Source organism: Crinia signifera, chromosome 6, assembly GCF_055691185.1.
Source record: "Crinia signifera chromosome 6, ASM5569118v1, whole genome shotgun sequence".
In the NCBI taxonomy this organism is placed as follows: domain Eukaryota; kingdom Metazoa; phylum Chordata; class Amphibia; order Anura; family Myobatrachidae; genus Crinia; species Crinia signifera.
The window spans coordinates 293,483,231-293,498,489 of record NC_139222.1 but is presented as its reverse complement, the minus strand read 5'-3'; the positions used below and the strand labels follow the sequence as shown (position 1 = coordinate 293,498,489).

At 48.0% G+C, this 15,259-nt stretch overlaps 1 protein-coding gene across 1 annotated transcript in view; it reads left to right on the top strand.

Moving 5' to 3' along the window:
* Positions 1 to 276: 276 nt before the first annotated feature.
* Positions 277 to 15,259, top strand: part of LOC146009791 (synaptic vesicular amine transporter-like) — a 134,061-nt gene continuing 119,078 nt past the window's right edge. The window contains exon 1 of the mRNA XM_083150251.1: positions 277 to 372. The gene's annotated coding sequence lies outside the window, so the exon portion shown is untranslated. The remainder of the gene's footprint in view (positions 373 to 15,259) is intronic.

The window sequence follows — 15,259 nt, the reverse complement described above, 5'->3', positions numbered from 1 at the left end:
ACCTAATCTGTGTCTCACACACAGTTACACACCCAGTTACACACCCAGTGTCTGTGACACACCTAATCTGTGTCTCACACTCAGTTACACACCCAGTCCCACACACAGTGTCTGTGACACACCTAATCTGTGTCTCACACACAGTTACACACCCAGTCCCACACACAGTGTCTGTGACACACCTAATCTTCATCTCATACCCAGTTAGACACACACAGACACACTCACAGCCAGTTGCACACACACAGAGCAGTGGGCAGAGTGACGTCAGGGAGAGAGGGATAACAGGGTCTCATCACTGCTGGAGTCTGGCAGTCACACTAACCTCCCGTCTGCAGCAGCTGGAGAGGAGGCTGCAGCCTCAGGAACCAGGTAAGTGTCCCTCAGCCCCTGTACTGATTTATCTGGGATAGTAGGTGTTAACTCACTTGATGCAGCCCCCAGCATGCTGCTGGGGGCTGCAGTGCCCTATATTCTACATAACCTCATTTCTAGGCTCCATAATGCCTAATACAGACATTATACAGATATTTTGTCCTCATTATCCAATTATTCAGCAGCGTTTACTTGGAGAAATCTCTGCTGGTGCCGGTCTGATCTGCTTATCCTACCGGATAATATAACTCATATTACACTTTACCTGCTTATCCCAAAGCACACAGGATACATAGAATATAATCATCTCGTCTGGGACATCATTATATCTGCGCAATCACTCCTGTGCGATGTACAGTAATATGACTCCTGTGCGATAGAATATGACTCCTGTGTGATAGAATATGACTCCTGTTCAATATACAGTAATATGACTCCTGTGCGATGTACAGTAATATGACTCCTGTGCGATAGAATAGGACTCCTGTGTGATAGAATATGACTCCTGTTCAATATACAGTAATATGACTCCTGTGCGATGTACAGTAATATGACTCCTGTGCGATAGAATAGGACTCCTGTGTGATAGAATATGACTCCTGTTCAAAATACAGTAATATGACTCCTGTGCGATATACAGTAATATGACTCCAATGTGAAAGAATATGACTCCTGTGCAATATACAGTAATATGACTCCTGTGGGATATACAGTAATATGACTCCTGTGGGATATACAGTAATATTACTCCTGTGTGATAGAATATGACTCGTGTGTGATATATAGTAATATGACTTCTGTGTGATATACAGTAATATGACTCCTGTGTGATAGAATATGACTCGTGTGTGATATACAGTAATATGACTCCTGTGTGATATACAGTAATATGACTCCTGTGTGATAGAATATGACTCCTGTGTGATATACAGTAATATGACTCCTGTGTGATAGAATATGACTCCTGTGTGATAGAATATGACTCCTGTGTGATATACAGTAATAGGACTCCTGTGTGATAGAATATGACTCCTGTGTGATATACAGTAATATGACTCATGTGTGATAGAATATGACTACTTTGCGGTATACGTGATATGACTCCTGTGTGATAGAATATAACTCCTGTGTGATATACAGTAATATGACTCTGTGTGATAGAATATGACTCCTGTGTGATATACAGTAATATGACTCCTGTGTGATAGAATATGACTCGTGTGTGATATACAGTAATATGACTCCTGTGCGATATACAGTAATATGACTCCTATGTGATAGAATATGACTGCTGTGCGATATACAGTAATATGACTCCTGTGTGATATACAGTAATATGACTCCTGTGTGATAGAATATGACTCCTGTGCGATATACAGTAATATGACTCCTGTGTGATAGAATATGACTCCTGTGTGATATACAGTAATATGACTCCTGTGTGATAGAATATGACTCGTGTGTGATATACAGTAATATGACTCCTATGTGATAGAATATGATTACTTTGCGGTATACGTGATATGACTCCTGTGTGATAGAATATGACTCCTGTGTGATATACAGTAATATGACTCCTGTGTGATAGAATATGACTCATGTGTGATATACAGTAATATGACTCCTGTGTGATATACAGCAATATGACTCCTGTGTGATATACAGTAATATGACTCCTGTGTGATAGAATATGACTCCTGTGCGATATACAGTAATATGACTCCTGTGTGATATACAGTAATATGACTCCTATGTGATAGAATATGACTCACTAGGCGCTTGTTTATATTAAAGAGGGATGGGGAGAAATAAAGATAACGTTTTGAAGACCACTTGGGGGTGGTGGTATAAGGGGACAGAAGTGGGGAAAATTGGAAATTAAACTGAATATAGATAAAAAATAATAAAGTAACCAAATGATGAAAATAAAAAATAATAATAAAAAAAATGAACAAAAAATAAATACCAAAATTAAAAATACATTTAAATAAAATGTGCAGCAAATATGTTTATGGTCTTTAGAGATATTTGGAGGAGGTTCCCACCGGAATTTTATTTTTAATTTTGGTCTTTTTTTTTCATCATCATTTGGTTACTTTATTATTTTTTATCTATATTCAGTTTAATTCCAATTTTCCCCACTTCTGTCCCCTTATACCACCACCCCCAAGTGGTCTTCAAAACTTCTCCTTTATTTCTCCCCATCCCTCTTTAATATAAACAAGCGCCTAGTATCCTCTTTCGCTTACAGCAAATAATGTTCTACATTAACTGAATAGATGCCTGTTCAGATAAGCAAGGGAATTGAGCACGTCGGAGAAACCCGTCAATAATGACATCAGAAGGCCTGGAAACTGAGGTGTCCTTGTTTAAATTATATAGATTAGAGTAGAAGGATTGAAATTATTGGTTGATGGAAGTAGGTGAGTTGGAGATGGCACCTGTGCCGGTTTTAATTGCTATGATATTAATACGGGAGTTCCTGGCTCTAAGTCTAGAAGCCAGAAGTCTGGCAGCCAGAAGTCTGGCAGCTTTATCCCCCTTTTCGTAAAAGGTTTGGTTTAGTTTCTGAAGAGCTTTTGCGGTGTGTTCTGAGAGGAATAGTGAAAGGTCCGCTTTGGCCTTGTTTAACAAGTTAGCGGGAGTTGGGGTTAGTTTGTGCTGGAGTTCCAGGGAGTGACGCTTAGAGGTTAAAGAGGTCAGGGAGGAGTTATATAGTTTCTTGTGTCTAGATGCTATACTAAAAAGATGGCCTCTTAGAACTGCTTTGTGAGCTTCCCAAAGTGTCAGCGGGGATGTGTCGGGTGTTTCATTAATTTGGAAGTAATCTAGCAGGTGGTTTCTAATCTGGTTCACCTAATCCAGGTTGTGCAGGAAAGAGTCATTGATTCTCCAGGAGGTAGGGGGGGCGAGAGGCCAAGGAGGAAAGGTCAGCTCAGACAGCGATCTGAAAGACCATGGAGTGAATGGATGCTGAGGTAAGTTGGGGCGTAAGGTCTTTGCTTAGAAGGATCATATCAATCCTAGAGTACATGTTATGTACTGGGAAATAAAATGTGCAGTCCCTCGCTGAGGGATCTATAAAGGAATCATAGAGTAGATGGCGCTTAAGGAGAGACAATAAAGCCCTCGAAGGTGGAGAGAGAGGTCTTGGAGAATTTAGATTTGAAGACGAGGAGCGGTCTATAGTATTATATAGAACCGCATTAAAATCTCCAGCCAGTATTACGGCACCTTTGGCGTATTTAGCAAGTAGGGCATCTATTTTCTTAAAGAAGCGGGTTGGATTTTGGTTTGGGGCATAGCTATTAACCAGGGTACACATTGTGTGATTGAGTATAAGCCATATGCCCTCCTTATCTGTACATAATCCTGATTAAATCTAAGGTGAGAAGCTAAAAGGATCGAAACCCCTCTTTTTCTGATGGGAGCCACAGGCATGAAAAGTGAGGGGAAAACTTTTAGATTTCAATTCTGGGTGAAGAGGATTTTTGAAGTGGGTTTCTTGTAAAATCTCTATACCACTTCTAGCATGTATGAGGGACAAATATAGTTAAGTGGGTTAACATTTTGGGAGTCAATTCTAAGAGTCATTGTACAGGGAATAAAGATACGCCTCGGGTCCTCCTCCAGCAGGATAAAACACTACAATAATATACAGTAATTGAAATACAGATATATTGAAAAATCCCAAAATTACAAGATAATATATGCAACACTGGGGGGGAGGGAAGACGGAATAAAGGGGCAGTCAAAAAGTGGGGTAAAAAAGGGTTGGGGATCGGAAGACCAGTGAAAGAGAATATCTGGTCTGAGTTGCCGGTTAAGGGGAGTGAAAGAAGAGGAGTCACAATGTGACAAAAACCGGAGGTGGGTGTACACCCCATTGTGGGGGGCATGGCCGGAACGGCTCAGAAGCGTAACTAAATAGTCAGCCAGAGAGTTCTCATCCGGCCCAGGGATAGTAGGGGAAACATGCGAGTTATATCAGGCATATTTCAAAACCTGCATCTGGCAGAGCAAGCAATAATAGGGGTAAAATATATAGTGAGGGATAAAGCCAGGTAGTATGAAAAAGACGAAGGGGAATTGTGGAGCGCGATAAAGAATAATAATTTTTTTGTTTTGGAATCAAATAAAAAATGATCAATTAGGTATCACATAAAAATATATAAATTAATTTAATTGATCTCATATGTAGAGATATAATAATTCATTCATTTATAAAATACAAACAATAATAAAAAATGTAATGCACTTAAAAAATAAATGTATGCACAATGACATGACTCAAATGGGGAAATGGGGGATTTGGAAGGACAATGGAATAATACTTATGCAAGTCCCGCTTGTTCCTAGATTGTGCTCTCCTCTTGTTGTTAATTGTAATATCCACAATGGGGTCCGGGATAAACTGGTAACATGGGTATCCGTATACCTTGCTGGGTGCCTTACTTTCGAATCCACTGGTGGGCAAAGATGGTAATACCTCACGTCTCAGATCGGCTCCAAAAGGTATGCGGGTGGTGGTTTCCCAATTTTTGAGTCCAGTATTGAGTGCCAGAGATTGGTGGATGGGGCCGTGGAGGGAGAGAGAGGGAGCTGGTTCAAGGGGGTAAAAGCTGATAGTTTCCAGAGTCCAGTATTATGTGGTTCATCCTGACGCGTTTCGTTGTACTGAGACAACTTTATAACTTTGATAAAGCCAGGTAGGGCTGGAAGGCAAATAGGAACGGGTGCATCTAACAAAGGGTAGAAATATCAAGGCTAAATCAGCAACAGAGTCCAGTAATACATAACAGGGCAGCACCATAAACGGTGAGTCTACTGTAACAACAGAACAGCTTCGTATCAAACAAGTAGATATATGTTATGTATAACAACCTGGGATGTATAAGGGTAGACGAAATAGACATCCATAGATGTTCAAGGTGGGGGGTCAGAAGAAGCTGATTTCTTTGCAGTTTGTACCTTCATCCAGTCTCGATTAAAGGGACCGATGAGGAGCAGTGGCGTAACTACTTATTTTGCGCCCCACTGCCGCAAATCCCCCCCACACACACACTCCCCCTCCCCTCGGCGCCCCCCTATGCCCATACCTGCCCAGCCGCATCTGCGGTCACGGTCCCGTCTCTCCCAGCACTGGCTCCTGCTGCTATAATGAAAAGTGACTCTTAGAAAATGGCTGCCCCCATACTGCAGACAGAAAACTGTCTGCAGTATGGGGGTAGCCATTTTCTAAGTGTCCGTTTTCATTATAGAAGCAGGAGCCAGCACTGGGAGAGATGGGACTGTGACAGGACGGCAGGCAGGTACCGGCAGACAGCAGCGGGTAACTATAGCCCCGCAGACCCCCGGCACCCAAACTTTCTCTGCGCCTCCCCGCCACCGCGGGGGCTGCGGAGCTATAGTTACGCCACTGATGAGGAGTCTGTTCGTTTGAAGTCATGCCAGTTGGTGGGGAAGATGTGTGAAGTCCCATAGAGGCTAATAGAGATTGGGCTTCAGGTAGTGATTTAGCAGGGTGGAACCGGTTCTGTGCCAAATCAGAATGTGGAAGGGGAAACCCCATCTGTCGCTAATGTTTTTTTCCATTAACAGGACAGTAATAGGTTTGAAATCTTTCCATTTGAGAAGAGTGGATGAGGCAATCTTGGTATATTTGGAGTGAGTGGTTCCGAAATTATACTGAGGTTAGCTTCCGGGCCTCGCATAGGATCTCTTCTTTAGCCATGTGGTAGTGGCATCGCAAGATCACATCCCTGGGTAGAGAGGGGTCCTGGGAGCGAGAGCAGAGAGGTCTGTGGGCCCTGTCCAGTAATAGGTGGTCCTCTCTGTAAAACAATCCTTTGCAAGGGGGATGAAGTATGCCAGCAGTCACCCCGTTGCACAGCGTATTACTGACGCCATAACAACTATGTTGGTATTAGACATGTGCCCAGTATCCGCAATTAATTCTGTGGGTTTTACCCAGTTGCTTGAGATCCTGTGTCCCCGTTACCAAATTCCATCTAGGTTCCACTTCTCCAGGAAGGCAATACCCAGACTGTACACAGATATTAAAAAAAGCGTTGTTACTGTCCTAAAAAATGCCTCTGTACCCACTGTCCACTTAACCACGGATATGTGGACAAGCGGAACAGGGCAAACCAAAGACTACATGTCTGTGACTGCTCACTGGGTAGATGTATTGCCTTCAGCAGCAGCACCAACAGCAGCAGCAACATCATCTCCCATTGCTATTCAGAGGCAGGCTACACTGTGTATCACCGGTTTCAGTAAAAGGCACACAGCGGAAAACCTCCTAGAAAAACTACGGGAAGTCATTGCGCAATGGCTTACCCCACTTGGACTCTCCTCGGGATTTGTGGTATCCGACAATGCCACCAATATTGTGAGTGCATTACATGTGGGCGAATTCCAACATTTCCCAGTTTTGCTCACAGAATAAATTTGGTGGTGCAACATTTCTAGAAATATGGCAGGGGTGTTCAAGAGATGTTGTCCGATGTTCGGAAAATTTGTGGGCATTTTCGCCATTCTGCAAGTGCGTGCAGGAGATTGCAAGACTTGCAAGAAATGCTAAATTTGCCCTGTCATCAGCTGAAGCAAGAGGTGGTCACGAGGTGGAATTCCACCCTCTATATGCTTCAGCAGATGGAGGAGCAGCAAAAGGCCATCCAAACCTACACCTCGACCTATGACATAGGGAGAGGAACGGGAATGCACCTGAGTCAAGCTCAGTGGAGAATCATTTCCGTGTTGTGCCAGATCCTGAAGCCCTTTGAGTGTGCTACACCCAGGGCCGGCGCTAGCCGCTCAGCAAGGTATGCAAAGCAGGGAGGCGCCAGGCTGGATAGGCGCTCGCTCCCTGCTCTGCACCTTGCTTGTGGTGTTGCTGCTGGCCGCCGCTGTGCCTATGACAGGCTGCAGCACTGGCAGCGTAAAGCAGGACTCCCTGGGGAATGATGGGGGAATCTGCACTGAGCAGTGAGCAGCATCATCATTCTTTCTAAATATCCGGGCAGCTAGGGCTCCTCCCGTCACATACCGGCTGGATGGTGACGGACTCATATCAGGGCAGCAGCAGCAGCAGCACAAGCTCTCATATGTGACGGCATATGAGAAGCTCATGCTGTAACTGTCAGCACAGCACACGCTGCAGTGTGCTGTGGCTGTGCTGCTGAGGACTCGGGGGTAGGGATGGCCATCGACCATCGATGATTCGAAATCATTGATGGTTCATGGCCGATGTCGAATATTTTTGCCATCGATGGGGGAGAACCAGATGGTTTCCCTCCATCGATGGAATAGCAAAACGATAGCTCCGCCCCCGACACCCGTGAAGCCCCGCCCCCGTGTTTTGATTGGCCCACGGGCCAATCAATCAAACACAATGGCTGACCATCGATATGTAAAAATATTGATGGTCAGCCATTGCATAGTTTAGTACTATCGATGGCCAGTTGCAGAATTGCCATTGATGGCAACCATCGATGGCAATGGCAACGATGGCCATCCCTACTCGGGGGAGGTCCGAGGATGATCAAAGTATCCCTCTATAAAAAAAAAAAAATCCACGAAGGGGGCGTGGCCACGCCTCCCGCGATTAGGCCACGCCTCCACGTTTTACTGGGGCCCTGGTCTCTTGTCAGCGCTGCCAGTGCAGTAAGCAGGGAGAAGGAGCCTCAATGCTGTCCAGGGCTCACCTAAGCCAGCTCCAGTAGTGCATGCAGCCAAAAAGCCACCATCAAACAAATGAAGGTTAAAGGTATTTGGGGCTTGTGTTTTCTGTGGTGGTGGTGTGCAAAAGATATAAGGGGTGGGGAGGGGGTGATGGCATATGGATAAATGGAAAGGAGGGGGTGATAGGTATAAGCAGAGGTGGCAGCAGTGGCGTAATTATAGCTCCGCAGCCCCTGCGGTGGTGGTGGGGGGGGCGCAGAGAAATTGGGGGCGCCGCCGGGGGGCTGCGGGGCTATAGTTACACACGGTCTGCGTCTCGCCCGGCTCTCTGTCGGGACCTGCCTGACCGGCTCCTGCTGCAATGAAAACTGACAATTAGAAAATGGCTGCCCCCATACTGCAGACAGTTTTCTGTCTGCAGTATGGGGGCAGCCATTTTCTAAGAGTCAGTTTTCATTGTAGCAGCAGGAGCCGACCGGGACCGTGACGGTCAGGCAGGTCCCGACAGAGAGCTGGGCGAGACGCAGACCGCGGGTAAGAAGGGGGGGGCAGGTTAGGTGTGTGCGGGGGGGGGGGGGTGCCGAATAAACGTGCGGCGGGGGGGGGGGGGGGGGGCGCTAAATAGTTAGTTACGCCCCTGGGCAGCAGAACCTGGTAAGCGTGTTAAACGTGATGGGGGTGCACCAAGCCAGAGAGGTGCTCACTCCACTAGCTAGCACCTGTTGGATCCCCGGCGACTGGGGAAAACAGGAGCCAGGATAAGGGAGCAGGGGGCTCTGTGCCTCTGTCCGTGAACAAACAGAGACCCTGTACCCCTCCAAAAATGGGCATCATGTTAGAGGAGACAGGAGCATCTGTCAGGGCACCCAGCGCTATCTGGAAGTGCAGATTCCAGGAGCGCTAGGGCACTGTGCGTCTGCAGCCCCAGGCAAGGAGAATGTAACTCCTGGCAATGAGCATGTAGGTAAGCAGACCTTACATGGTATAATTTGTAATAGGCATTAAGATGTGTGACATAATGTGTAATAGGTATTATTGTGTGTGGTTTAATATGCAAGGGGCATTATGGGGTACTCTTTACTTAGAAGGGCGCCCACGATTTTGATCGTGGGCATCGTTAGTAAAAAATCTCGGGCATCTCGGGCATTGAATGCACTAAAAAATCGGGTGCGATCAACCGACGAGATGCCCGAGATTTCCCATAGGGAACAATGTTAAATGTCTCAATTGACCCAATTTTCCTGTTCAATGCCTCAATTGACCCGATTTTTCCATAGGAAACAATGTTAAATGGGCCACAGAGGCCAAATAGGCACCCTGAAGTGTATAATGGCCACCCGAATTGTTAACGCCACCCCACGATCAACGTCAACCCGATGCGTGGTGAGCGCAGCGAGCCCGCGTGGGGCGGCGGTACGCGTCCTACGACCTTTTCATACCCCCACTATCCACGTCGGCGTGGAGTTGAGAATAGAAAGTGTGGCGAGCGCAGCGAGCCACCGAGCCCGAAGCGTGGCGAGCGCAGCGAGCCCCGCGAGGGGGCGCGGACAGCTGTGAAGCCCGCGAGGGGACGCGGATACCTGTGAAGGTATCCGCGTCCCCTCGCGGGGCTCGCTGCGCTCGCCACGCTTCGGGCTCGGTGGCTCGCTGCGCTCGCCACACTTTCTATTCTCAACTCCACGCCGACGTGGATAGTGGGGGTATGAAAAGGTCGTAGGACGCGTACTGCTGCGCTCGCCACGCATCGGGTTGACGTTGATCGTGGGGTGGCGTTAACAATTCGGGTGGCCATTATACACTTCAGGGTGCCTATTTGGCCTCTGTGGCCCATTTAACATTGTTTCCTATGGAAAAATCGGGTCAATTGAGGCATTGAACAGGAAAATCGGGTCAATTGAGACATTTAACATTGTTCCCTATGGGAAATCTCGGGCATCTCGTCTGTCGCATCGCACCTGATTTTTTAGTGCATTCAATGCCCGAGATGGCCGAGATGGGCGCCCTTCTAAGTAAAGAGTACCCATTGTGGTGTGTGGCATAATGTGTAATGGGCATTACAGTGTGTGACGATATGTAATTGGCAATATGGTGTGCATAATCCTGGTGCAGTGTATCCAAGTGGCTAAGTGACTTTTCCTGGCATAGTGGTTCTAAGGGGCTCTTCTTGGTGCAGTGTGTCAAAGGGGCTTTACCTGGCGTAATGTGTACAAGTGGTACTGTGTGGTGTAATGTGAATAACACACCACTGTGCAGCGTGATTTGAATTGGTACTATTATGTGGCCCTGCCCCTCCCGGTCAAAGTCACTTTGGCGAGCACTCTCACAGTGTTTTCGTGTGTGTGTGTGGGGTGGGGGGGGGGGGGTGGGGGCTGGGGCACAAACCCTTTTCTGCCACAGGTCCATCAAATTGTCTGGTCATGGTACTGCTGCTACTTGGCATATTATGAGTGTATGAGGCACTACTACTATGGACATTATACACCCTTTTTTTGAAGCATGCGCCTTCTGCACCTGCTGTCTTTCTGTAAAGTATGGGAGGAGCAAATTTACAGTTTGCAGGGGGGGCGCTGAACATCCTAGCCCCGGCCCTGGCTACACCCGAAGTTAGTTCTGACACTGCCAGCTTGAGTCAGGTCATTCCCCTGATAGGCCTTTTGCAAAAGCAGTTGGAGAAACTGAAGGAGGATCAGATCATTATCATTTTGGTGACAATACTGGATCCTAGGTTTAAGTCTTACATTGTGTCTTTGTTACCAACGGGCACAACTCTGCAGAGGTGCAAAGACCTCTTGGTCCGAAATTTTGGCAGCTGAAGCGGAACATGGCAGGGACACATCTCCTCCTTCAGTTTCTCCCAGTAAGGTTGTGAGGAAAAAAAATCAATTTTCCTAGGAGACCGACTGCTATTCAGTCCGGAAATATATTTGACATCTGGTCCGGACTGAAGGAGCTTCCTAGCATAATGGACATGTCTACTGCTACTGCCTATGATGCTATCACCATTGAAAGAATGGTGGATGACTACTTTGCCGATAGCATCGATATAGGTATGTCAGATTGTCCATTCCATTATTGGCAAGAAAAGAAGGCAATGTGGCGTCCTTTGCACAAATTGGCTTTGCTTTACTTAAGTTGTCCACCCTCCAGTGTATATTCTGAGAGAGTCTTCAGCGCAGCTGGGAACCTTGTAAGCGATCGGCGTAGGAGGTTCCTTCCACAAAACGCAAAGAAGATGATGTTCAGAAAAATGAATTTCAAATTCCACCAACAGGACCTCCTTCACCAGCACTTACGTCCTCCTAATACACACAGTCCTCCTGTATTGGTTGATTCCAGCGAAGACAAATTAATTGTGTGTGAAGAAGAGGATGAGGCTGAGGAATCGGATGCTGAGGATGACATCTTGTAAAGCCAGTTTGTGCACTGCCCATTGCCAGCTTGTTCTGTGGGGGCCCAAACAAACCAATCGTTTCAGCCACATGAGACAGTCCCTGAAGTCCCTGTTGGAAGTGTAAGGTCCACATGTATGTGATGCCGACTGCTGTCGCTTAGCTCAGTCATCCAGCTACCTCGGGATACCCTTTTGGCCTAACGAAATGAAAACTATTTTGTGAGCTGTGAAGTGATCACAATTGACTAGAAATGAGTGGAAACTAATGTTATTGAGGTTAATAATACTTTAGGGGCAAAAACAGGCCCAAATTCTGTTATTTTAGACATTTTTAGAATTTAAAAAAAAAATCCAGACCCAAAACCAAAACCCACAAGGGTGCTTTGCCAAAAGCAATCCAGATCCAAAACACGAAGGGAGATCCAAATCCAAAACCCCAAAAAGTGGCCGGCGCACATCTAGTATTAGCGTGTTTAATTCTTTGTAGTTGCAGAAGATTAACACAGGAGCCTCCTGCGGGATTTATCTGGCCGATCGCACTGTTCGTAAATACCACGGTAACGCTCCCGGGTGTAGTGTACAACGGTTAATTGGCCTGGTATCAGCGGCTGACATCAATACCTTCATATAGTATTGGGCAGTATTACCATCCTGCTAGTGACAGACAGTGTACCCAAACTGTGCGTCTGAAGGTCCCCTAGATGCGCGGGGGTACAAAGATCTAGATTAAAACCGGCAGGGAGACGTATAAACTAGAACACGAGGACGGAGCAGCAGTGCAGGGGTTAATACCGGCAGGGAGGTACTGATACACGGTAACATGGGGACAGAGCAGCAGTGCAAGGGGTAAATACCGGCAGGGAGGTACTGATACACGGTAACACGAGGACAGATCAGCAGTGCAAGGGGTTAATACCGGCAGGGAGGTACTGATACACGGTAACACGAGGACAGATCAGCAGTGCAGGGGTTAATACCGGCAGGGAGGTACTGATACACGGTAACATGGGGACAGAGCAGCAGTGCAAGGGGTTAATACCGGCAGGGAGGTACTGATACACGGTAACACGGGGACAGAGCAGCAGTGCAGGGGTTAATACCGGCAGGGAGGCACTGATACACGGTAACACGGGGACAGAGCAGCAGTGCAGGGGTTAATACTGGCAGGGAGGTACTGATACACGGTAACACAAGGACAGGTCAGCAGTGCAGGGGTTAATACCGGCAGGGAGGTACTGATACACGGTAACACGGGGACAGAGCAGCAGTGCATAGGGTTAATACCGGCAGGGAGGTACTGATACACGGTAACATGGGGACAGAGCAGCAGTGCAGGGGTTAATACCGGCAGGGAGGTACTGATACACGGTAAAACGGGGACAGAGCAGCAGTGCAAGGGGTTAATACCGGCAGGGAGGTACTGATACACGGTAACATGGGGACAGAGCAGCAGTGCAGGGGTTAATACCGGCAGGGAGGTACTGATACACGGTAACATGGGGACAGAGCAGCAGTGCAGGGGTTAATACCGGCAGGGAGGCACTGATACACGGTAACACGGGGACAGAGCAGCAGTGCAGGGGTTAATACTGGCAGGGAGATACTGATACACGGTAACACAAGGACAGGTCAGCAGTGCAGGGGTTAATACCGGCAGGGAGGTACTGATACACGGTAACACGGGGACAGAGCAGCAGTGCAAGGGGTTAATACCGGCAGGGAGGCACTGATACACGGTAACACGGGGACAGAGCAGCAGTGCAGGGGTTAATACTGGCAGGGAGGTACTGATACACGGTAACACAAGGACAGGTCTGCAGTGCAGGGGTTAATACCGGCAGGGAGGTACTGATACACGGTAACACGGGGACAGAGCAGCAGTGCAAGGGGTTAATACCGGCAGGGAGGTACTGTTACACGGTAACACGGGGACAGAGCAGCAGTGCAGGGGTTAATACCGGCAGGGAGGTACTGATACACGGTAACACGGGGACAGAGCAGCAGTGCAGGGGTTAATACCGGCAGGGAGGTACTGATACACGGTAACACGGGGACAGAGCAGCAGTGCAGGGGTTAATACCGGCAGGGAGGTACTGATACACGGTAACACGTAGACAGGTCAGCAGTGCAGGGGTTAATACCGGCAGGGAGGTACTGATACACGGTAACATGGGGATAGAGCAGCAGCGCAGGGGTTAATACCGGCAGGGAGGTACTGATACACGGTAACACGGGGACAGAGCAGCAGCGCAGGGGTTAATACCGGCAGGGAGGTACTGATACAAGGCAACACGAGGACAGAGCAGCAGTGCAGGGGTTAATACCGGCAGGGAGGTACTGATACTAGGTAATACGGGCAAAGATCAGCAGTGCAGGGGTTAATACTGGCAGGGAGGTACTGATACACAGTAACACGGGGACAGAGCAGCATTGCAGGGGTTAATACTGGCAGTAGGGTTACCACCTAGTCCCTTTAATTCCGGACACATATTAATTACACAGGTTCTGTGGCTGGCTGACTACAAGACTCCACTTCACCTGGTTTTAAACTGCCACAGAACCTGTGTAATTAACATGTGTCCGGAATTAAAGGGACTAGGTGGTAACCCTAACTGGCAGGGAGGCACTGATACACGGTAACACGAGGACAGGTCAGCAGTGCAGGGGTTAATACACGCAAGGAGGTACTGATACACGGTAACACAGTCACAGATCAGCAGTGCAGGGGTTAATACCGGCAGGGAGGTACTGATACACGGTAACACGTAGACAGGTCAGCAGTGCAAGGGGTTAATACCGGCAGGGAGGTACTGATACACGGTAACATGGGGACAGAGCAGCAGTGCAGGGGTTAATACATGCAAGGAGGTACTGATACACGGTAACATTGGGATAGAGCAGCAGTGCAGGGGTTAATACACGCAAGGAGGTACTGATACACGGTAACACAGGGACAGATCAGCAGTGCAGGGGTTAATACCGGCAGGGAGGTACTGATACACGGTAACACGTAGACAGGTCAGCAGTGCAGGGGTTAATACCGGCAGGGAGGTACTGATACACGGTAACACGAAGACAGAGCAGCAGTGCAAGGGGTTAATACCGGCAGGGAGGTACTGATACACGGTAACACGGGGACAGAGCAGCAGTGCAGGGGTTAATACCGGCAGGGAGGCACTGATACACGGTAACACGCGGACAGGTCAGCAGTGCAGGGGTTAATACCGGCAGGGAGGTACTGATACACGGTAACACGGGGACAGAGCAGCAGTGCAGGGGTTAATACCGGCAGGGAGGTACTGATACACGGTAACACGGGGACAGAGCAGCAGTGCAAGGGGTTAATACCGGCAGGGAGGTACTGATACACGGTAACATGGGGACAGAGCAGCAGTGCAGGGGTTAAAACCGGCAGGGAGGTACTGATACACGGTAACACGGGGACAGAGCAGCAGTGCAAGGGGTTAATACCGGCAGGGAGGCACTGATACACGGTAACACGGGGACAGAGCAGCAGTGCAGGGGTTAATACTGGCAGGGAGGTACTGATACACGGTAACATGGGGACAGAGCAGCAGTGCAGGGGTTAATACCGGCAGGGAGGTACTGATACACGGTAACACGGGGACAGAGCAGCAGTGCAGGGGTTAATACCGGCAGGGAGGTACTGATACACGGTAACACGTAGACAGGTCAGCAGTGCAGGGGTTAATACCGGCAGGGAGGTACTGATACACGGTAACACGGGGACAGAGCAGCAGCGCAGGGGTTAATACCGGCAAGGAGGTACTGATACACGGTAACACA